The following is a 23714-nucleotide window of genomic DNA, read 5'->3' as shown; positions in this document are numbered from 1 at the left end:
TAATCACTAAGTTATCTTAATTGACCCTTGGTCATGACCTCCAAGTGGTGAAGAGCATACTTCCCTATTCACTTGTCTTGTACCCTACAAAGTTCACAAGCCCTAATTAGACTATGTTTGGAAAGTAGGAAAAAAGACACAATGTTTTATGTGGGTTTTAAAATTGGTCTTCAAAAATTGTATCTTTGATAGCATCCTACAAACACAAAGTTAGGTCATGTTTGGAAAGTTTATGTAAAAATGAATCTTCATCAAAATGTCTTGCAGACAACTATTATGCTACAAAAAATAAAAAATGAAATAAAAATTCTTCAGAAACCATGTGTAAATGAAATGAAATGATAAATAGCATTGAAAATTTTCATTTTAAATATGTTGTTGCAAGATCTCTTGCAAACTTTTATGTAGATCTGCACAAACTCTTACACACATCTACATGAGAAAATGAGGTGTCACATGAGAAACCACACAATGGGGCACTTTTTCACATGAGATAGTGTAGAGAAGCAAGAAAAATCCTCAAATATTTGCACAAAAATATGGAAGTCTGTACGTAAAGGTATAGTAAAATGACAAAAATATTAGAAAAAATGATAAATGAGGCCAAAAAACTTGTTTTTCTTGGCCCCACTGTGGGTGCCAAAAATGTGTATGTAGGAATGTTACCTCATATTCTCACACACACTTCAACATGGTCCTTTCCTATGGAGTCATCTTGGAATAAACATGGAGTCATTTATCCAAGATGCCCAATAGAGTGACCTGCTACCTTTTAACTAGAAGGATTTTGCCTATGTGCTCTCAGATTGAGAAGTAGGCAACCAAACCATCTATTATGAAGGGTTTATGCAAAGTATGTAGTTGTGCAGTTAATCTAAATGATATGCAATTTATTCTACTAAACAATAAGATAAATTAAGCTAAATGTATGCATTTTGATCTAAATGATGCTAAAATATCAAGTATGAAAGCTATAATGAGTAATTAATTCAACAACACTTCATTATGATTCCAATTTCCAACCTCTATAATGAGGAATTAAGAGTTTCTTAAATAGAATTCCGAAATCCACCAATGGTCAAGATTAGAAATGAGATTTAGTTAGAATGGAAAGTTTCCTCATGAAAAGGAAGTTAACTGATTTCTTTTTGAGTGGAATAAAGAATTAACTAATTTAATTCCTTTTCTAATTTCAATCAACTAAGAGTTTCCATTTTTGAACTAAAGAGAGAATATTGGAGAAGATATTTGATTTAAGAAAATTAAATATGACCTCATAATTAAGTATTCTAAATTGAATAATTAATCTAACATTAGAATAAGAATATTTAATTAAATCAAATATATTTAATTCCTTTGTACATTAGCTAAAGAAGTAATTTAATTTAATTAAAATATAAACACTTATAATTAAATTTAATTTAATCAATAGGTTTAATGTAGCTAATTTGAGTCAATACTTAAGAATTAAATAAAGTGTGATTAATGCAGATTAAGATTTTTTGCATTTGACACTTAGGTCAACTAGCGAGGATTAGAATTAGAATTTCCTAGTAAAATAGGACTTAGAAATGATTAAATAGACTAGAATTGGTTTAGCATGGCAATGTGTCAATCTTGGGGTATTATAGGGTGAATCATTAGTTTAAACTTGAACCCATAAAACTTTTACCATTCATTCATCATATGCATTCAATATATAAACTGAAATAACATGTAAAACATATGCATCTAAATCATGCAAAAATATAAGCAATCACACACATAACACCAGCTATGATCACCTAGAAACCCTCAAAGTGAGAAGGTAAAACTGGGGTGGGGATGACACCCACAAATCTTCACTACTGTGTTGTAAAGTATATCCAATTAAGGTTACAATGATTTGTCCATGAATCATAGTCTACCTTGTAAAAGGTTTGGCTTGTTAAAGGCTTACAAAGAGTGTTAGGTCTCACCTTATTAGAAGATTTCAACACCCTATTAGAAGTGTTCCTTGTTAGAGGACTTCAACTTATGATCAAGTAAGCACACTATTAAAGGATTTCATATAGCCTATTAGGACTACTCTACTTAAGAAATTTGATTGAAATCACTTGTTAAAATGTCTCAGCATAGATTCTGTGATTGCCACTTGCTTGCCTAATGATAGATCACCTCTAAACACTTATCTTTTGATCCTTCTTGATCAGGTGTCTCAATGCTATATCCTTCTCTCTATCCTCTATTCTTCTCTAACTAATTCTGCAATTCACTCTTACTTCTAAGTCACATTGAATGCTTAGCAAACTATCTTGTTCACTTCTCCAATCTAATCAATCACCCATAAGGAGTTTAGGGATTTATTCTACTTAAGAAGACTTAGGTGGCTTAGGGTTAGGTATGAATCTATAGCTAAGATTCATCCATTTTGCTGCTTAAACCTTTCTTTTTTCTGATTGGTTGTATGTAAATGCATAGGTAATACAAATATAGATTTGTCCTTATCTCCAAAAGATCATAATCTATCCTTAAGTCAGCTTTAAAATGGTTTACATAGCTATTTGTGCCATTACAAAAAAATATGTCAAAACTCTGTCACTCAACATATGAAGTCACTGATGCTTGACATACACTATATTTCTATTCTTGACTTGGCACCTATATTACTTAGCATCCACTATTTACTTAGTTCTTGAATCACTCAACATGGTCTATCTACTTGGCACTTGAGTGACTCGACACTCATTGCAACTCAGCATGGACTAATATTTACATGTTTTACTTGACATTTATTACTAGTTCAACATGAACTAAGTAAATGGCTTAAGTTTGTTGACACTCAATTGTCAAAACCAATTTGAGGTCAACAAAATTTTCATTTTCATTTTTGGTATAAAAGCTTCAATCTAAATGTTAAAGGCCTTAGAGGCCCTATATGGGCCTTGAAATGGGGCCAACTAGAATTTATGCTAGATGGTACTTCTAGATCAAAAGACGAAAATTCTAAAAAGGGGTTATAATTGAAAATCGAAGCAATGGTTTGAAAGTTACACCCTTCCAAATTTGGGCTGACCAAAATTTACAAATTAAGTGTCAAAGGTGTAGTGGGTTGACTATATATGTAATATTAGGGTTGGTCTCAAGGGTTAGGGTTTGATATTTAGAAATTTCCTAGGAGGTGTTGAAATGCCTATTTAAGGAATGCTCATACATTGTCTAGAACAACTCTGGGTGATAGTTCACACATCTGTATTGAAAATTAATGTAAGGAAGTTGCCTACATGGGTTTGCATATTGTATTTCAAAAATTTCTAATTTCACATTTGCAACAATAATAAGGAGCTCATTTTTTGTTCTTGCAAATTGCTTATATTTCTTTGTTTCTCTTATTTGTTTGTTGTATTAAGGGAAGCACCCTTCATTAGTATGTTAAAATATTTAAAGCCTTCTAATACTCCAGTCAATAAGGGTTCGTCCAATGATAGACCTTACTTTGAAAATAACTTCAATAGATAGAATAGACAACAAAATTTCCCTTATAATACTCAATGGAAGGATGGGAAACCTTTCACTACCCCTGCAAAGAGAAACAATGAGAAGGTTACTTAATATCTATTATAGAGGAACTCATTTAATATTGTAGAAGAAACTCCTTTGTATATGACATGTCAATCTCTACACATCCCTAAGTATTGTGTTGTAGCCAAAATATTTTTTTGGATGTCAGTAATGTGAGGAAGAAGAAGTTGTTGATGAGGACAACCCAAATGATGTGGCGTATAATTTGGTAGGCTCCTACTATTAATATGCTAATGAATTTGACCTAGAAGAATATTACATGGATGTGAACACACTAAGAGAAAATTATGAGGCAATCCATCAATAAGTATTCTTTGATGGTGATGACCAAATGGATGATAAAGCCTACAACATGGCATCTGATTCAAGCTATATGAGCTTCAAAAGACCATCCAAATAAGACATACATAGGATGAAAAAAATATGGTGCCTCAAGTTCCTAGTACTTATGACTTGAGGAATAGGAAGTTGAATGGTGATTCTATAAATCCAACTAGGATATTCATCAAAGATACTAGCAACAAGATTATTGGAGTAAGTAAAACTAAGGATCCTCCACTTGTAAAAGGGAAAGATGTGAAGGTAAAGAAGTGGGAGACAAAAAAGGACACAATAATAAAAACTATGTAAAGAGTAAGGAAGTCCCTATAAAGAAAGCCCCTGAGGTAAAGACTAACAAACAAGTTGATATTGATACAACTCAACTAGTGGATGGAAAAAATTAGAAAGGTATGCTCAATAATATTCCTCCTTATTCCTCACAAATTACTATAAAGGTTCCCCTATGTAAGATGTCTAGGATGGAAGAACACAAGTAAAAGGGACTTCCATGGATAGATGTTATTAGAGATAATAATACCATTGAAAATAGAAGACCCTTAGATGGAAATGCAAAGGTCCTACAAAAGACAATGGAGCATGAATCAATAGTTTTACGAATTCCCCCAATGTATTTAGATAGTTTTGCTACAACCAATATTGATCACTTTTTCTTGAGCCTTATTATTAATGAAAAGATAAGAAAAAATTGTATGATAGACTTAGGTTCTTCTAATATTATCATGCCATTCAAAATCATGCAATGCCTTGGTTTGAAAGTATAAACTAAGCAAGGAAGGTGTTTTTCTTTAGATTTTATAGAGGTCTGTCTTATAGAAACTATTAATACACTTCCATATAGATTAGTTTCCTACCTAGAAAAAGACATATCTATTAATGTATTGGTAGTTAATATTATTCCTGGATATGATATGCTACTATCAAGAAAATAGAGTGCTTCTATGAATAGTATTTTAAAGTGTCATCTGCCATTTTCTACTTTCCATATAGGTGATAAAGATGTGAAAATAGGTAATGATCCAAGGGTCAGACACATGATCAAATAAATAATTCAAAATAATGCAACTTGCTTCTTAAATACAAACACCAATACTTTTAGAGAAGGGGTCATCACTTTTGAAAAGGAAGCAACACCTACACTAGTTGCACAAGAGGTATGGAGATATTCTTAGAAAGAAGACTTGTGAATTATGTACTTTAATGGTGCTATCTCTAAAGAGGGTGTTGGTGATGAACTGTTGATTTTTTTTTAGAGAAGAAGACTTTTAGGTTTTCTTTCACTTTGGATTTCACTTGTACTAATAATATTGCAAAATATGATGCCTTGCCCTTGGTTTACAATTGGCTAGAAAATATGGTATAAAGTGTATGCATGTAACTAGAGATTCTAAACTAGTAGTTCAATAGATTAGATTATCATATGTATCAAAATAAAAGGCTCAAACAATATAGAAATGCAGTATGGAATGAGATTGTGTGGATGGATAAAAGAAACAATAAAATACAAGACTTACTTGCAAATGCGGCCATAAAACTAGATTATGTGACTTTTCTAGGAGTGTAGACAAATGAGGTATAGACTAGGCCATCAACCCCAAAACATATTGAAAGTTGGTAGGTGTTTGAGTATGATTTGTACATATTCAATTTTCTTGAGTATGAAAGTAGATATCATGGATAGGAACTTGGGTGTAGTGGACTTGTAGAGACCATGGATGGAAAGGAGATCATTTTTGGGAATGAGGTGATTCAACTAAAAACAAATAAGGTTTCAAAGGGATTTTTTTAATTGGAAAGTATTTTTGACAATTAGAATAGGTACAATTAGATTTAAGGGATAAGAAACTAGAGGAAATAAAGGAGATAAACTTAGGCACCAATAAAGTTTTGAAAAATGTGTATATATGATAGAAGATATCTCCTCAAATAAGAAAATCCTTGGTTGAATTATTAAGGATATAAAAACACATTTTTGCATGGTCCTATGATAAAATGAAGGCTTACAAAGATGATCTCTTCAATTATGTTATCTTAATTGAAGAAAATAAAAATCCATCTAGGAAAAAGAAAAGGGTCAATTAACCCAACTCTTAGTCCATGAATACTAGAGGAGTTGATGAAGCTTAGGGATATTAGCATCATTATAAAGAAAATTTGGCATTCCTCATGTTTCCAATCTAGAACCTATCAAAAATAAAAATAGAGACATCAAACTTTAGAAACCTAAATATATCATCACTCAAAGACAAATATGACTTGCAAATATAGAGGCTATGTTGTAGAGAGTAATAGGTTCTAATTTGATGTCAATGATGGATGGGTTCTTAGGCTAAAATAAAGTGTTGGTTGAGGATTCAAAGAAATATAAGAGTGCATTCACCTTACCTTGGGGCACATACATTTATATGAGAATTTCATTTGGTCTCACTAATGTTGGAGCTACATTTAAAAGAGAAATACATGTGGCCATTTCAAATTTCATAGATAAATTTATGGTGGTGTACCAAGATATCATTGCATATTCCAAGGAGGAGAAACTATTTAAACATATTGAGAAGATATTTATCAGTTATTTTTGTTGACCTTATGGTCAAATGATTTGTTAATTAGTGACAAAACACTTGATCATTTGGTTGGTCATATTGCTACTGACCTTCATAGTGTTAACCAAGTCTGATAGTGTAAACTGAGCTATTGCACTATCAATCAAATAGGAAGTAATTTTTAACCAAAAAGAGAAGAAAGAAAATGTAAATTAGGCTAGCTGTGTTAACTAAGTAGAGCATCAATAGTGTTGACTTAGATTTAGTGTCAATCAAGATCTATAGTATTTATTGAGCCATCAGTGTTAACTATGTTCTCAACTACTCCTAAGTGATAAATGTGGACCAAGCACTAGTGTCAACTAAGTGTTAGAGCTTTCCAAGTTCACTATATTGTTGAGTGTCAAAATATCACCTAAGTGATCTTTAGAATCCAAGTATCAACAGTGAGCCAACTTGGTGAAGATTATTGAATTTGGTATTGTAGCTAACCTTGTAAGGAAATTATTTGGATTGGTATATATGTAAGATATCTTGTCATATCTAAATGATTTAATGTGTAACAATTATGAATGATAATTGAAGAGTAAAGGATACAAGAAGTATAAGAAAAATAAGATTCTCATTTATCACAACAAGGTGATAGTTTTACATCAAAGGAATCTCATTCATCAAACTAAGTTGTAGAGCAGAGATCAATTATTGGTTCATCCTAAGAGGTGCATCAGTCAAATCCACTAACAAGGTGGACTTAATAGTCTTATGAAAAATATCCTAACCGAATGCATACTTCATTATATTATATAAATCCTTTTACAAGGTGGGCCTAACAATCCTTATTGCTCCTAATAGGGAAGGAAGATCAGCATAAGTGATCAATTGTAAGCCTTAATAGGCCAACCTTATACTATAAAGCTTGTGGGTATCATCCACATCCCAATTTTACTTTCTATTTGAAAGGTTTATGGGTTACCAATTATTGTGTCAAGTGTTATGAATGTTTTATTTCTTTCAATATTTCATGCATGCAATTAGATCATATTAGTTTATGAAGAGTTAATTGGTGAATTAAAGTAGAAAAATTATTGGTTCTTGATTTCCCCCCCAGCCTCCCTCTTAGTCACCTAGCCCACTATACAGTTCCAAAAATTGGTATAAGAGCAATTGGTTCTCACATCATAAGTTTAGTAGCTTGGGAAATAATTAGAGGTAGTAGAAGTGTATAGACTAGAGAAAGCTATTGAAAATGAAAAGTTTGATCTACAATTGGCCATGGAAAAATTCAAGAAAATGAAGGAGAAACTCTCTAAATATTTGCAAGGAAGGAAAGAACTAGAAGTACAAATGAATGCCAATATCTACATAGAAGAAAGAGTTGAAGACATTTTCCAAGATAGAAGTTTAGACAAAGCTAATGCAACAATCAAAGACCTACTTGAGAAGAATCTCACTCTACATGAAGAAATCATAAAATTGAAAAGAGAGCAAGAAATTTAGTTAGTTAGAATGTGTGAAACCATGGAACAAAAGGACATAGAAAAAGAGGAGAAAAGAATGATAACTAAAAAGGTAGAAGAAAAGGATAATGAAATTCATCACCTATCTCTTTGTCAAGAAGATTTTGTAAATCAACTTAATTATGCAAATCAAGATCTTATCAACTTGAGGACATATAATGAAAGATTATAGAATGATCCCAGTATAGAAATGAAAACCAATGAAAGTATGATGAAATCTCAAGAAAGAATGAATCAATTGAATGAGAAAACTCAATTCAGACACAAAGGTAAATAATGATTAGGCTATACAGATGAAGGTGAATCATCTCAGTAAGGGGCTCAAAAGAACAAAAGGCTTACATGTAATCATTGTGGAAAGATAGGGCATACATCAAACAATTATTGGAAAATTAAAATTTAGTAGAAGTGCTACAATTGTAACAAACAAGGACATAGAGAAAGTGAATGCATAGAGAAAACCAAGTTTGAATGAAAGTGATTCAAATACAACAAACAAGGGCACAAATCTTCAAAATGAAAAACCAAAAGATGAAATCTAACAAAATAGATTGTGAAAGATATCTTTGGTTGGGATTATAACACATGGTCATGTTGGACCAAATTGCATAAGAACTCACATGAGGAAGAAAGACCCTCTAAAGAGATGTTTTTGTATGCACAAAACTTGGACATCTAGCAAGAATGTGTATGAATTGAGATAAAGTTGAAGATGGAAAAAAAAAAAAGGTTGACAATATCAGAAGTCAAATGAGGAAATAATGGATAGAGAAATATCCAGAGAATCTAGAGAATATAAGTGAAAGTCCTAAAAATGTTGACACCCAAGTCAATGAGTTGGGTGATTCAACCATTTCAAACTGATTATCCATGGAGATCACTAGAACTGTGATTGAAAAGAAACATCTTATGTCAATTCTAGTCAGCAAGAAAGAAGATTTAAATCAACATTTTAGATGCATTAAGGATCACTAAGTTGTAGGACCTTGCCAAGAAAAGTCAAGTTGGATGACCTTACCAAGCACAGTCAGGTTGCATGAATTTACCAAGCAAGATTAGGTTACATGATCTTATCAAGCTTGGAGGTAGATGACACATATCAAGTTTGGAATTCTCACTAAGTATAGATGTCATATATCAAGTTTGAGGCATAACCAAGATTATGCTTATCAAATGGAAGATTGAAGGTATCTACCGAGTCAAAGGTATCTATCAAGTTGAAGACTTAGCTAAGAATTTCAGCTCTACCAAGTTTAATATGATATCTCTAAGTTGACTTTTGTATGATACATTAATGGTGAATAAAAAAAAAAAAATTGTTAAAAAGAATAATCAAAAGGTTTTATTTTTCACTGTGAATTTGAGAGCAAAAAGAGAAGAGCATTCCAATTCCCTCGAGTGATTTAGTGAAAATTTGTTAGAGTTTATTCCTCCATCACCGAGCGATATGACATCCTCTTTAGCAGCAAGGTTAAGAATGGTTTTGAGATGTTCATGAGGAACACTATGCATGAATCCTCGACATTCAAGATTTGTTTAATGATCAGAAGAGATGGACCCAGTTAGTGTGTAATCACAAATTCTAAAAAAGATACTTTTGATACATGATATTAGATTGTTTTATAATTGTTCAATTCAAGAATTGGGAACTTTAGAGATGAATCAAGTGTATGAAGCATTCTGCGTGGATGAAAATCTTCAACTCGAGCATAAAAACCTGGAAGAAAAGGGTTTAACCCACATTCTACATATGTAAAGGGATTTCCAAATTAAGTGGATTAGGTTTATCCTTATTCGTGTTCATGACATGAAATTATAGCTTGACCAACGCATTCAAATCATAAAGAAAATGATTCATAGGGTCACTGGGTTTTCCATGCTTGACAAAGCCAAAATGACTAAAACCCTAGGTCAAGTTGAACTGGAAAAGAAGACTCTTGTTGAGTGGGGCGGAAGTGGAATGAAGCTAAATGGTTCCAATGACATGGAGATCAAGTTTGGTATCATGTAATTGTACACAAAATATATAATTCTAGCTAACCAAACAATGTTGCATGTGAATTTGTGGACTTGGCCTTCAAGGAAGTGAAGAACAATATTTCCTTTGACCTCATCGAGTTGTAGTTGAACTAGTTGAGAAAGAGAATAGAAAGCATCGAAGCATCAAAGACCAATCTGTGTAAGTTTGGATCACTCCTAATATGTTTATTCTTTCATGTTTAGAAGCTTTTTCCTTCAAAAGACATTGTAGTATGGAAGAAAGAAAAACCTATTCTATATCAAATTAATGAGTTCATAACTAAAATGGGAGATAATTTTGAGGGCATCATGGATGCGTATTTTGAAACCTTCAAGGAAATAATGTAGAGTAGGTTCAAAATACCTAAGCATCTAGTGGATGATTATGAACAAGACATATTTTTTCTTGTGGACTGTGACAAGGTACACATTTAGGCAATTAGGCATATAGTTGCATGTGTAATACCTCTTTGATATGAGGTAAACAATGATACTAAGGATATCATTGAGGCTCTTGTCAATGAGCTTGTGGACCCTCAAATACCTCATTTTGGAGCATATGAAGAAGCAAAAACTAGGATTTCCCTTAATATCAAGACTCCTTAGATTCTAAAGAGAGGAAGGAAGAAGGTAGAAAAGTTTTAGAAGGAGAATGTGAATTATGGTTCTCCTCTCCTACTCATAGAATGTAAGGGAGATAACATTAAAGAAGAAGTAGAAGGAGTGCAAGAGGAAGAAAAAAAAGAGGAAGCTCCAAAGAAAAAGGAAAAAGTAACTATAAAAAAAAGGGTTGCTAGATCGTCTCTTGTAGTTTCACCAAAAGATGAAGAAGAAGAGTAGTAGGTAACTTTTTAGAAGTTTGCTCCTATCTTTGAATAAATATTAAGAAGACTCATAGAAGGAGAATGAATATGATACTTAAAATCACTTAGGTATGAAAATAGGAGTAAGGAAGAGTAAAAGAAGATAGAAGAAGCCTTATTGGAGAAGATGGCTAAATGGAAATACTCTTTGAGTGAATTACAAAGTCAAGTTCTTGATATCATACTTTAGGCAGTTGTACCTAGGTGGGACAATGTTGTAATAGTTTCCAAGGATATCCATGAAAAAACCTTGAGGAAGGTTATACCAGATCTTCTAGACAAGGAAGTGAAGGAAGCATTGACTAAGCATAAACAAAAGCTATCTTCTAAGTTTAATGCATTCCTCATTTTGTCAAATGATATTGAATCTATTGTACAATCCAATATAAATGTATGAATGAATATTTATGGATTGCATGTGATTAAGTCCATTGAGGAAGTTTTGCAAGTAGATGATGATGATGAAGAGGAAAAGGATGATTAGACCATCACTAAGCATCTACCTGAAGTTCAGAATATTCAAGATTTAGATCCTAAAAATATTGTAGTAGAAGTAATGGTCTACCTCCCAAATTCTTCAAGAAAAGAAATTGTTACATCAAGCTTAGTGGAGACTACAACTAAGTCATAGACAATTGGGTTAAACATTGTTTAACCTTGTACTTAATTTATTGTTGGAGCTATCTTGCCAAGTTGAGTGATAAATACTATTACCACCACTCCATCTATTGAGTAGTAGGCTCCACTCATTACCAAATCAATCTAGATCGAGTTACAACAAGATATTGTAAGTACTCCTACTATTGTTTCTTTTTCTCCAATCAATAATGTTGTTACAGTTACAAGTATTTCCAGAATAAGTGTAATGATAGGTAAAGCCAAGCCTCAACTGAGCACTAAGGATTTGAGTATAGGTAAGGAAATTATTCCTTCACCTAAGGAAAAAGGTAAAGAGGTTGAATTTTCCAAAGAGTAAGTTGATCTAGAAGAGGAAATAGTAATTCCAAATTGGGATCTCTCCAATCTCACTCCTGATTAGATGGATATGCTTAGAGAACTTTGGAAGAAAAGGGCGAGACAAAAACAGTTGCGATCTAAGAAGAAGAAAAGGAATCAAGCACTTTAATATATGAAAGGTATATTAATTGATGCACTTGATATTGAAATTTATGATCAGAAGTCTACTTTGGACCAACTTGTTGACATAGTTCACAAGTTTAATGAAGATTTGAATGGACAAGAGAAACTACTACAGAGGGCAGAGAGAAAATTTGATAACAAAGTTTTGGAGAATGTGGCATGGAAAATTTCCATATATCAAGTGGAACTATCCACTATTCTTGTTAATTTTGAGAGTACTGTAAATAGTGTTGTTTCCTTGTTTATAAAATTGAGTGATACTACTAATTTTACCAAGGAAGTAGAAGATAAGTTATCAAAGATTGATACTGATTTTAAGGCAAGTACAAACTAGTTGTCACTCAACCCTAGCACCAACTTAGTGCACTTTACAAAGATTAGGTATCTGATAGACTTGTAGGCAAAATTACTAAGGGAAGAAACAAGAATTAGGGCTAGACTAGTAGAGATACAAAATATGACAATCTAAACATGGATATAATGCAAAAACACATTGTTCATGCAAAAACATTAATCCATGACAAAAAATTCTCTATTTATGATCATATGATGGAATTATTAGCTAAAGTACAAATAGATTTGCATACTTCAAAAGTTTTGAAAGAAAATTGGAACAAGACCATGTCTCTAGTTTTGAAGGTACATAGTGATTTCCTCTCACATTTTGGTGTTTCCTTGTAATTATGCATTTTTTTTGGCATTTGTGTCAAAAAAGGGAGAATATATCTATAAGAAGAAATGTAGAATATAATATATGCATATGTATATAAGGAAGGATACAACATCCAAAGGGGAAATATAGAAAGGGGGGAATTAGTTATATACAATAGAGCTACAAAAACAATTTATCAAAATCAAAATCAGAGTTAGTGCTAGCCAAGTATCATCACAATAGCCAAAACTGAGTTACAAACCCATGTACATTGATATGGGGAGTTTTGAATTATCATTTTTTGAGCATTCAATTTTTTTGATATGATAAGTTTTTTTGTCACTAATGACAAACAAGGAGATTGTTGACCTTATGGTCAAATCATTTGTCAATTAGTGACAAAACACTTGACCATTTGGTTGGTAACATTTTTACTGAGCTGACATGGAGATTGGAGGTGACAGTGCTGATGGCAAGGAGACCACCAAGGCTGAAAAAGGAAAATATAGCAGGAAGAGCAAGTGGAAGATTATTATCAAAGTGCCTTCTAGCAGAGACAAGGAAGCCATGGAGACTACCAAGAATAAGAGGATGAAGGAAGATATCAATAAGGAGAAGCAGGGTGAGGGAAGTGCGATGATGGAGGAGAAACTGATGGACAAGCCCAAGTAGCAGTCTGACTTGGAACTCGACTAGGGTTATGATGATGTGGGCACTTCCACCTATAGGTACAACATTACTAAGGATAACCTAGAGATGGATGTACTGAATAATGCTAAGAACAATGCTATGGATAGCTACAAGACAAATAAATGGATCTACCATGAGATCCTTGATCTCAAACAAAGACTCAATGAGTTGGAAAGGGAGACCTATAGCCTTAGGAATAGGGTTAATTAGGATGAACTTAGCACTGACAAGAATTTGGAGGCTTTCAACACTACCTCTTTAGATATGGTGAAGACCTTGTAGTGCATATCTGAGAAAAACCTCAACATCCTCAAAGATCATAATAACATAAAGAGGCTCATCCACCATGGTGAGGTTCAAAGTGGCGAGGAGAAGGAACAAGGTATAAATAAAAAAGACAAGCCCCTAGAGGCAGGTGTTTGAAAAAGAGCTACAGCTAGCACCAGAAAGAAAGACACCATCGCCCCAGAGCAGGACACTGTGGAAAAGAACAAGGAGATGGGCAATATGTCCAAGCTTGAGATCAATTTCATAGAGATTCTTAGCAACATTAGCTAATATCCTCTAGCCTTTGGTGGCCTGCCCTGGTTTTTGGTGCTCTTCCCTGGCTTTTTCTTGCTTTATGTTTTAGGGATATGCTATTTTTCTTTCTAGCTCTTGGTGGCCTTTTTTGTGTAAACTATTGACTATCTTATCTATGTTTGGGGTTTTAGGGTCCTTTTAAAGCCTATTTTCCTTAATTAAAAACATTTCTATTGAGCTTCATAGTGTTAATTGAGTTATAGTAGTGTTAACAAAGCCTCATAGTGTAAACCAAGTTATTATAGTGTCAACCAAATAGAAATAAAGTGTTAACAAAGTAGAGCAAAAAGATAGTGTAAGCTGAGCTAGCCATTGTGAATTGAGTAGAGCATTAGCAATGCTAATCGAGCTCTACAGTATTCATCAAGCCATTTGTGTTAATTGAGTTCTCACCTACTCCTAAGTGATCAATATGGACCAAGCACCAACCAAGTGCTAGAGTTTTCTAAGTTTATTATGTTGTCGAGTGTTAGAATATCATGCGAGTGGCCTTCAAAACTTGAGTATCAATAGTGAGTGGACTTGGTGAAGATTTTTGAATTTAGTATTGTAGCTAACCTTAGAAGGTTATTATTTGGATTGGTATATATATAATAAATCTTTTCATATCCAAATGAGTTAATGTGTAACAAGTATAAATGAAAATTGAAGAATAAAGGCTACAAATAGTATAAGGAAAAGCAGAGTCTCATATATCACAACGTGATCATTTTACATCAAAGGAATCTCATTCAAAAAACCAAGTTATAGAGAAGAGATCAACTATTATTTCATCCTAACAGGTTCATTAGTCAAATCCTCTAACAAGGTGGACTTAACAATCTTATAAAAAATCTCCCAACCAAGTGCATACTTCATTGTATTGTATAAATCCTTTTATAAGGTGGAACTAATAGTCCTTATTGCTCCTAATAGGGTAGATCACCAAAAGTGATTCATTGTAAGCCTTAATAGGCTAACTTTATAATGCAGTACTAAAGCTTGTGGATATCATCCATACCCCAATTTTACTTTCTATTTGGAAGGTTTTTGGGTTAGCAATTATTGTGTCAAGTGTTATTCAAATGTTTTATTGCTTTTAGTCTTTCATGCATGCAATTTAATAAAATTATTTTATGAAGATTTAATTGGTGAATTAAAGTAAAAAAATTTTCTTCCTGACTTGCCCCCCCCCCGACACTCTCTTTGTCACCTAGCCAACCATACATTTCCAATACTTTGGAGAATGGTATTTCTTTGAACCCATGCAAATGTGCATTTTGGGTGATAGAAGGTAATCTTTTGGGTCAGATGGTATGCAAAGAAAGGTTTGGGATAGACCTTGAGAGGGTTTCAGCTACAGAGAAGATCCCAAGGCCCAAGAAGGTGAAAGGCATTTGATCTTTCTTTGGTCAGGTTAATTTCTTAAGGAGATTTGTTGCCAACTTTACAGAGATAAGTAGACCTATCTCAAAGATGCTAAAAAAGGGAGTAGACATCAAGTGAGATTGTGAACCACCAATAGAATTTCAGAGAATCAAGGAAGCCATTAGGAATTTATTTTTGTTAAGAGCCCTTGATTATAGAAACCCAATGCACATTTTATCTTTTCCCTCTGTTTACACAACTAGAATAGTCTTCCTCCAAAAAATGAGGAGGGATATGAGAAACCTATTACTTTCTTTAGCAAATACCTCCAAGTTATAGAAGCCAAGTATGGTATAAATGAGAAGCATTCTTATGCATTGGTGAAGTTTGTAAAGGAATTTATATGTTAATGGAAAAAGTAGTAAAAGCATTTGTCCCTAATGTAGTAGTGAGGGAAATTTTATCTTAGGAGGAGGTATCATGGAGAAGATGTAGATAAATCAATAGGATTCAAGATTTCAACATAGATGGATCTCTAAGTTGGTTAGACATTAGGGCCTAGAAAACTTAAAGATATAAGCTAATCTAGATGCCAATGTAATAACTCTAATCAATGATGATTATAGGGCATATTTGTATCATATGTATTCACATGACTAGTATAAAGATGTCATATATTATTTTGAACATATGCATTGTCCTCCTTGAATGAATTATAATGAGAAAAGGGCATTCAAGTTATGGGATATTAAATATGTAATTGTCACAAGGGAATTGTGGTGGAGAACTGTAAAGGGTATTTTATTGAAATGTGTAGACCATAATCATGCAATCAAAATTTTAAATGAAATTCATGGTGGAGTTTATGGTGGTCATTTTATGGAAAAGAGTACAACCCAAAAGGTGATGAGAGTTAGATTTTAATGGCTCGCATTTTTCAAGGATGCCAATGAGTTGGTAAAAAAGTGTCATGCCTACCAAATATTTGTATGGAAGTTAAATTTTTCTAGAATTTTTCTATTAAAACTAGTAGAAGTGGAAGCACAATTTCATCAATGGGAATAGACTTTATATGTCAAATTATAAATAAGTCTCTAGTGGATGATATTCTTGGATTCTAGAGGTGATTTATTACTTCACATAATGTGTGAAGGCTATCCCAAATAGAAGATCAACTAGTAAAGTGGTAACTAATTTTATCTTAAACAATATTATCATCAATTTTGGTGTCCCTGAGAAAGTTATAACTGACAATTCCATGTTCATCAAGTCTAATGCATATATACAATTTGTGGCACATATGGGATTACTAGATCTACATCTTTCCCACAACACTCCGATGTTGGACTAACCACCAATGTTCCCCTTTTATATTCATGACATGGCTTAAGCACCTCCTATGTTATATAAGTCTAGTGGTTGTATTGGGCATTGACAAGTCAATCTTATGGTGTAATGACAACTCTAGCTTGTAACCAGTGGTATAAGAGCTTGGTCATAGGTTCAAATCTCCTTAGGTAATGTTGAGGGGAGGATTTTTAGAGTAACCATGAATGCTCCCCTTTAGGATTTGTGACATGGCTTAACAACCTCCTATGTCCTATAAGTCTAGTGGTTGTATTGGGCATTGACAGGTCAATCTTTTGGTACAACGACAACTCTAGCTTGTAACTACTAATCTCATATTGGTTTTGGCAAGTGAGTGTCTATACACTTAATTCATTTACTTAGTTCATGTTGAACAAGTAGTATATGTTGAGCACATGTATAAGTTAGAGCATGCTGAGTTAATAGTGAGTGTTGAGTCACTCATGTGCCAAGTCACTCAAGTGTCGAATAGACAGTATATGTCAAGTGATTTAGGAGTTGAGCAAGAAGTGCATGCCAAGTCTTTTACATGCTAAGTCATAGTATTGAAATCAATATATGTCGAGCATCATAGACTATAGATGTCGAGTAACATAGTTTTGTTATAGTTGTTTGTATTGGCACAAACTACTATGTAAACTATTTTTGAGCTGACTTATAGATTGAATTACAATATTTTGGTGATAAAGACAAATCTTAAGTTGGAATCCCTGTGCATTAAATGTATCCAATTAGTGAAAGGGAAAGTTTAAGAAAAAAAATGGATGAATCACAACCATTGATTCATACCTAACCCTAAGTCACCTAGGTCTTTTTAAGGAGGAAAAACCCTAAAATTCAAAGAGAGAAAGAAGGGGAATGAATAAAAGATCAAGGAGAGTTTTCCATGTGAAAACCATGACATTCAATGTGATCAAGGTGTTATGATCTGGAATTGCATTAAAAAATTAGTTAAAGGAGAACAAAGGAAGGAAATAGTCAACAATAGAGAGACATCTAATCAAGAAGGATCAAAGAATACATCAGTTTAGAGGTGATCTATCATCAAGAAACAAAGTGCTAACCATAGTATTAATGTCAAGATATTCTAATAGGTGACTCAGTTAAATCTCTTAATAGAGTAGTCCTAGCAAGCTGTATTGAAATCATCTAACAAGGTGCTTACTTTATTGTGAGTTGAAGTCCTTTAACAAAGCACACTTTTAATAGGGTGTTGAAATCCTCTAATAGGGTCTAACCTAACACTCTTTGTGAGCCATTAAAATGGTAGGCCTTTCATAGGGTAGATCATGTTTCATGATCAAACATTGTAACCTTCATTAGATACACTTTATTACTACAGTAGTGAAGATTTGTGGGTGTAATCACCACCCCAATTTTACCTTCTCAATGGATGCATGATAGGCTAGGTTGAAATGCTAGTCGATAAGCAACAAGACCAATCCTCTTGAGGATCTCAAAAGGTCTAACAAAATGTGGTGCCAACTTAGAGACTTTCCCATAATTGATGGGGCTCTTCTTCAAACACACTCTCAAAAACACCTTGTCACCAACAGAAAAGTGACGATCCAACCTATGGGCATTTGCATACTTTTTCTGCCTATCTTGAGTAGTAACCAAATGCTCCCCAATGTGAACAACCTACTGCTCCATATCGTAAACCATCTCTAGACCCAAAAGAACTCAGTCCTCTAAATGATCCCAACTCAAAGGGGTATGGCATGGTCTTCTATACGAGGCCTGAAAAGGTGACATGTCAAGAGAACTATGATACCCATTGTTGTATGCAAATTCAACAAGGTACAAATAGTCATCCCACTTCACTTGCCTATACATAACATACATGTGAAGCATATCCTCTAGAACCTGATTTACTCTCTCAGTCTGACCATTGGTCTCTAGGTGATAAGCTGAATTGAAATTGAGTTGTGTGCCCAAAGCATGCTAGAGAGACATCTACAATGCAGAAGTAAACACTGGATGTCTATCCAAAATGATCCAATGAGGAATCCCATGCAAACAAAAAATATCAGGCAAGAAAATGTGTGCTACCAATGTAGTTGTGTAGGATGCTCTCATGGGTGAAAAATATGCTACCTTGGACAACTTGTCCACTATCACCATGATACAATCATGTCTTTGCAATGACATAGGGAACCCTATGATAAAATCAATAGATATCATATCCCATTCCACTTTGGAATGGTATGTGGCTATAAAAGGCCCATCGGATGCTAATGGTTTGCCTTCACTCTCTGGCACTCAAGACATCTAGCAAAAAAATCAGCAACATCATGCCTCATCCCTGCCAAAAAGTATAGTTGTTTGAGATTAGCATGCATCTTCTTAAAACCATGATGTGCAGAATATGGTGCATGATGTGCTTCTGACAAAACCAAGGTATGGAGATCACTTGAAATAGTTACATAGATATGCCCTAGGTGTCATAGTAGTCCATTAGGCTCTAGAACATAACCAAAAAATCTCCCCTCTAGGATATATCTAAACTTGATCTCTACCCTCACCTCCTAATACTAATTGTCACTAGGCAAAGCCTCCAAGATATGGCTTCGCAAGTCCACTCCCAATGACATCACTAATACCTCATGTCACCTTTTTCTCAAAGCATACATAATGAAATTCTCCTTCCCTTTAATGTAACGAGCATCAAAGTCATACTCACACAAAAACTCCATCCAATGACATTCTCGTGCATTTAGGTTTGGCTGAGTAAAGATATCCTACAAGCTCCTATAATCACTATGCAACTCAAACTTGTGTCCCAAAAGAAAATGTCTCCAATGGACAAGGGCATGCACTATGTCCATGAGTTCCAAATCATGAGTGGGATAGTTAAGTTCATGTTCCTTGAGTTTTCTAGACTCAAAAGTAATCACTCAACCATCTTGCATTAACATTGCACCTAGACCTTCCAATGAAGCATCTGTGCAAACCATGAAATCACATATAGGATTAGGCACTACAAGGACTGGTGCACTAGTCAAACACTCCTTAAGAGCATTGAATTCTACCTCACACTAGTTTGACCAAAAAACTTCTTCCCTTTCCTCTAAAGAGAAGTGATGGGATGGGCTACTTGTGAGAAATCCTTCATGAAGTGATGATAGTAACCTACCAATCCCACGAAACTACAATCTTTTGAGACATTAGTGGGCACCGACCAATCCATGATAGCATGAATCTTCTCTAGAGCCACTACAATTTCATCACTAGTGATGATGTGTCCCAAATACTTCACCTCTGACTGGAAGAACCCACACTTACTCTAGTTGCCATATAACTGATGGTCTCTCAAGCACTACAATACCTAACATGAATGGAATTTATGCTCCTCCACAATCTTTGAATAGATCAATATGTCATCCAAGAATACAATGAAACACTGATTGAGGTAAGTACAAAATACATCATTCATCAAACTCATAAATATTAATGGTGCATTGGTTAACCCAAAGGGTACAACCATGAACTCATAATGTCCATACCATGTATGAAAAGCTATTTGATGAATATCAGCCTCCTAGATATGAAGTTGATGGTATCCTAACTTCAGATCAATCTTTGAGAACACTCATGCTCCCTTCATCTAATTGAATAAGTCATCTATGCTCAAAAAAGGATAACGATTCTTTATTGTCACCTTATTCAATTGCCAGTAATCGATGCACAAATGCAACAAACCATCCTCCTTCTTCATGAAGATGACTGGTGCACCCCACAGGGACACACTAGGACAAATATGGCCCTTGGCCAACAATTCTCCAACTGTAATTTGAGCTCACTCAACTCCTAAGTAGTCATGTGGTAAGGAGCTCATGAAATTAGCTCCACTCCTGGTATGAGATTGATCCAAAAATCAATGTCATGTTCTGGTGGCATACCTAGAATCTCATCAAAAAACACATCGACATACTCATGAAGGAGTGGGTGATCATCAAGTGTTATCATATGGCTCTCAGCTTCCTCAACATCACTGAAAGACACAAGAAACAACTGGCAATCCTTCTGCACACTCTACCTTAGCTAATTAGATGAGATCTGTAATGTCCCCACTTTAACATATAAATTAAATAATTAATAAGTATTATATATTAATATTAATATTAAAATAATAATATTTTATAAATAATATTGTATTATAATGGTAATCAAAAAATATAAATCTAATACAAGAATAATGATATTATCATTATGATATATTTTAATATGTTAATACTATATTAATACAATATAATATAAATATAGTTGATATATTAATTGTAATATAACTATTAATATTAGATTAATTGTTATAGCTAAGCTTAAAATATATATAATTATATAATATAACTATTAAATTAATATAATATATTATGAATGGGCGTGACTCTTACAACGAAAACATATATATAATGAATAAACTCTAGAAAAGGATAATCAGATAGAAATCATCAAAACCATCTGTAGAAAAATGATGGACCCCCAATTTGGGTTCATTGCAAATGGTATCAAAGCAATGATTCTGCCATCCTATAAATGATAGTGCAAACAATATGCCTGATAAAGAAAAATCTATAATAGTTTTGACTCTAAGTCTCAAATACCAATGGAAGGTGTACAGTCGGGCTGGCTAAAGTCTCTTTGATCATCATTTCATGTAGTTTGAACATTTTACTACTATGAAAATGTAATTGCAAACCAAGAAAGTTCTGCGACACTCCTGAAAGCAAGTGGATCGTGGATGGAATTCAAACCAAAAACATCACAGTTGATAAGTGCCAGTGTGTGTAGACATTTCCATGTTTGGAAAATCTGGTACTATGTAGATCAATCTATAAAAGTATCACATATTTTAACAATTTTAAAAGATTGACCAAAAGAATGGCTTGTAATTCAAACTAGAAATTTTCCATGTACATCTGAAAAAACATCATCATAAAAAATGCTGATGTTATAATATAGAATATTGAAGCATAGAACATAACATATCAAGATAGCTCATCACTCCTATGAATATGAGGAGCTCCCTATCAAGTTAAACAACCTTTGAAGTACCTAGCAATGGAAGCATTGAGCAATTCTTGACTCGGCCAATTTCAATACGATGGCGGGTATCATACATATTCTCATCTCTCAAAGCTTGTAATACGGCTTCTATTGTTGCCTCCCTGCATCAACAAGTTGACAATGCTCAATCCCCCATAGATTATATAGAATACAAATTATGACTGCTATTGATGGTCAACACATGGAGGGTGATTACCATTCAATAATGACATGGACTCAGGGAAGCTAAAATATAACTAAGTTATATTGAATAGACATGATGCAATATGCTGCCGAATAGCATATTAATACCTATCTTAGGGTTAGGGAAAATGGAGGAAAAAATATGAATAAAGGGATTGCATCAAGTAGCAAAATCAATATTTCACATTCAGGAGAAGAAGGAATGATATATAAAAACCATCGTTGCATACAAAATAAAGATTCAATCAATATTCCTCTTCTTAAAATGAGCTAATAAAGATAGATTAAACCTATTCCTTAGACTAGCCAATGAAGATAGATCAACCCTAAACCTCTCATACTATCATATGTGGCATACATAGTGTGAAACGTATTGAAAATTAACTAGCCAACCCTTTAGTTGGATATGATGTGAGGTATACCAAGAGTTAAAACAACTAACACAACATATAGGAAATTAAAATTATTTATATTCAAATATTTGTTTGATTCTATCAAAGCATCTTGGATATAACAATCTGAATGGCATGGGACCAAATAAAGGAATGAAAGTCTTATGGAGGTAATGTATTCAACAACACCAAAATTTATTAACCAACAATTACATCAGAAAAATATAAAGGAAAATGTGATGAAGCTAACATCTATGAAGCTGAGAAGGAATATAAGAAGTTTTGAACACATTCATAAGTCATCAACAATATTTTAATTTGAGAGCAAAAAGAAGATCCTATTTGTGAACAACATATGATCATTTGTGAGGAAATCAAAATCATATTAATATCAACAATGGTAAAATGGTATATGATTAAGGGATAAACACCTTAATGTGGAATGAGAAAGAAAGATCTTCATACATTCTTAAATCATCACCCTATCACACAAGGTATGAGGTAAGTTAGATATTTTCTTTATATTGTTATTTTGAAAAATTATTAATATGAAATATCATTATTAGTAACTTTCTTATTACTAACACATTTGTTATTATGAAGAATATTGAATAATCAATCAATGATTCTAGTTACAAAGAAATGAAATCAGAATATTTGAAAGTGGAAAATATATATATGAAAAAATGAAAAAAATGAAATATAAATATGTTGATTTAAGGAAAACATAGTAATTAGAATACATTTCAATTATAGTACAGAGAGTCTATCTCTCGTCCAAATTACATAATCTTAGATAGGGAGTTGGTGGGGGGAAAGACAGAGTAATTTTGAGCACTTGTCGAATTTGCTTGGAGCTTGTTTCACGTGCCCTCTACATTGTCATTCTACCAGCAAGATGATCATAATAAGGAGAGAGAAAGTTATTTGTGTACTATAAGAAGAAATCTTTCAAATGAACTAAGTAAATTAAATTTTATACTCATCTTCTCATCCACATTATGATATCCTAAGGTAGGGAGTTGGTGGAGGGAGAGGTAGAGTAATTTTGAGCACTTGTCGGATATGTTTGGAGCTTGTTTCACGTGCCCTCTGCACCATAAATCTACCATCTTATGATGATCGTAATAAGGAAAGGGAGAAATATTCCTTCCAAAGGATTATGTAAATAAGAAAAGGGAACCCTACCACTTTCCTATGGAGTCTACAATCAGGAGAAAACACCCTATTGTAGTGCTAGTTAAGGGAAAGATAGTAATGGTTCCTTTTCACAAGAATCTTTCTAGCCAAACAAGCAATCCACTAAGTAGACCACCTCGTTTGGATGCCTAACACCCACCACCGAGGCCAAGAGGGCCAAAGTTCTGCTCTTGGTCTTAGTATGGAATTGGCTTGGATTAACTAATTATTATTCAAATTTTTGAAGTTTATATATATATATATATATATAT

This window comes from Cupressus sempervirens, chromosome 7 (genome assembly GCF_028749045.1).
Source record: "Cupressus sempervirens isolate cs-2001-9-10 chromosome 7, ASM2874904v1, whole genome shotgun sequence".
NCBI lineage: Eukaryota > Viridiplantae > Streptophyta > Pinopsida > Cupressales > Cupressaceae > Cupressus > Cupressus sempervirens.
The sequence above is the reverse complement of the archived record's forward strand: the minus strand, read 5'-3'. Positions refer to the sequence as shown.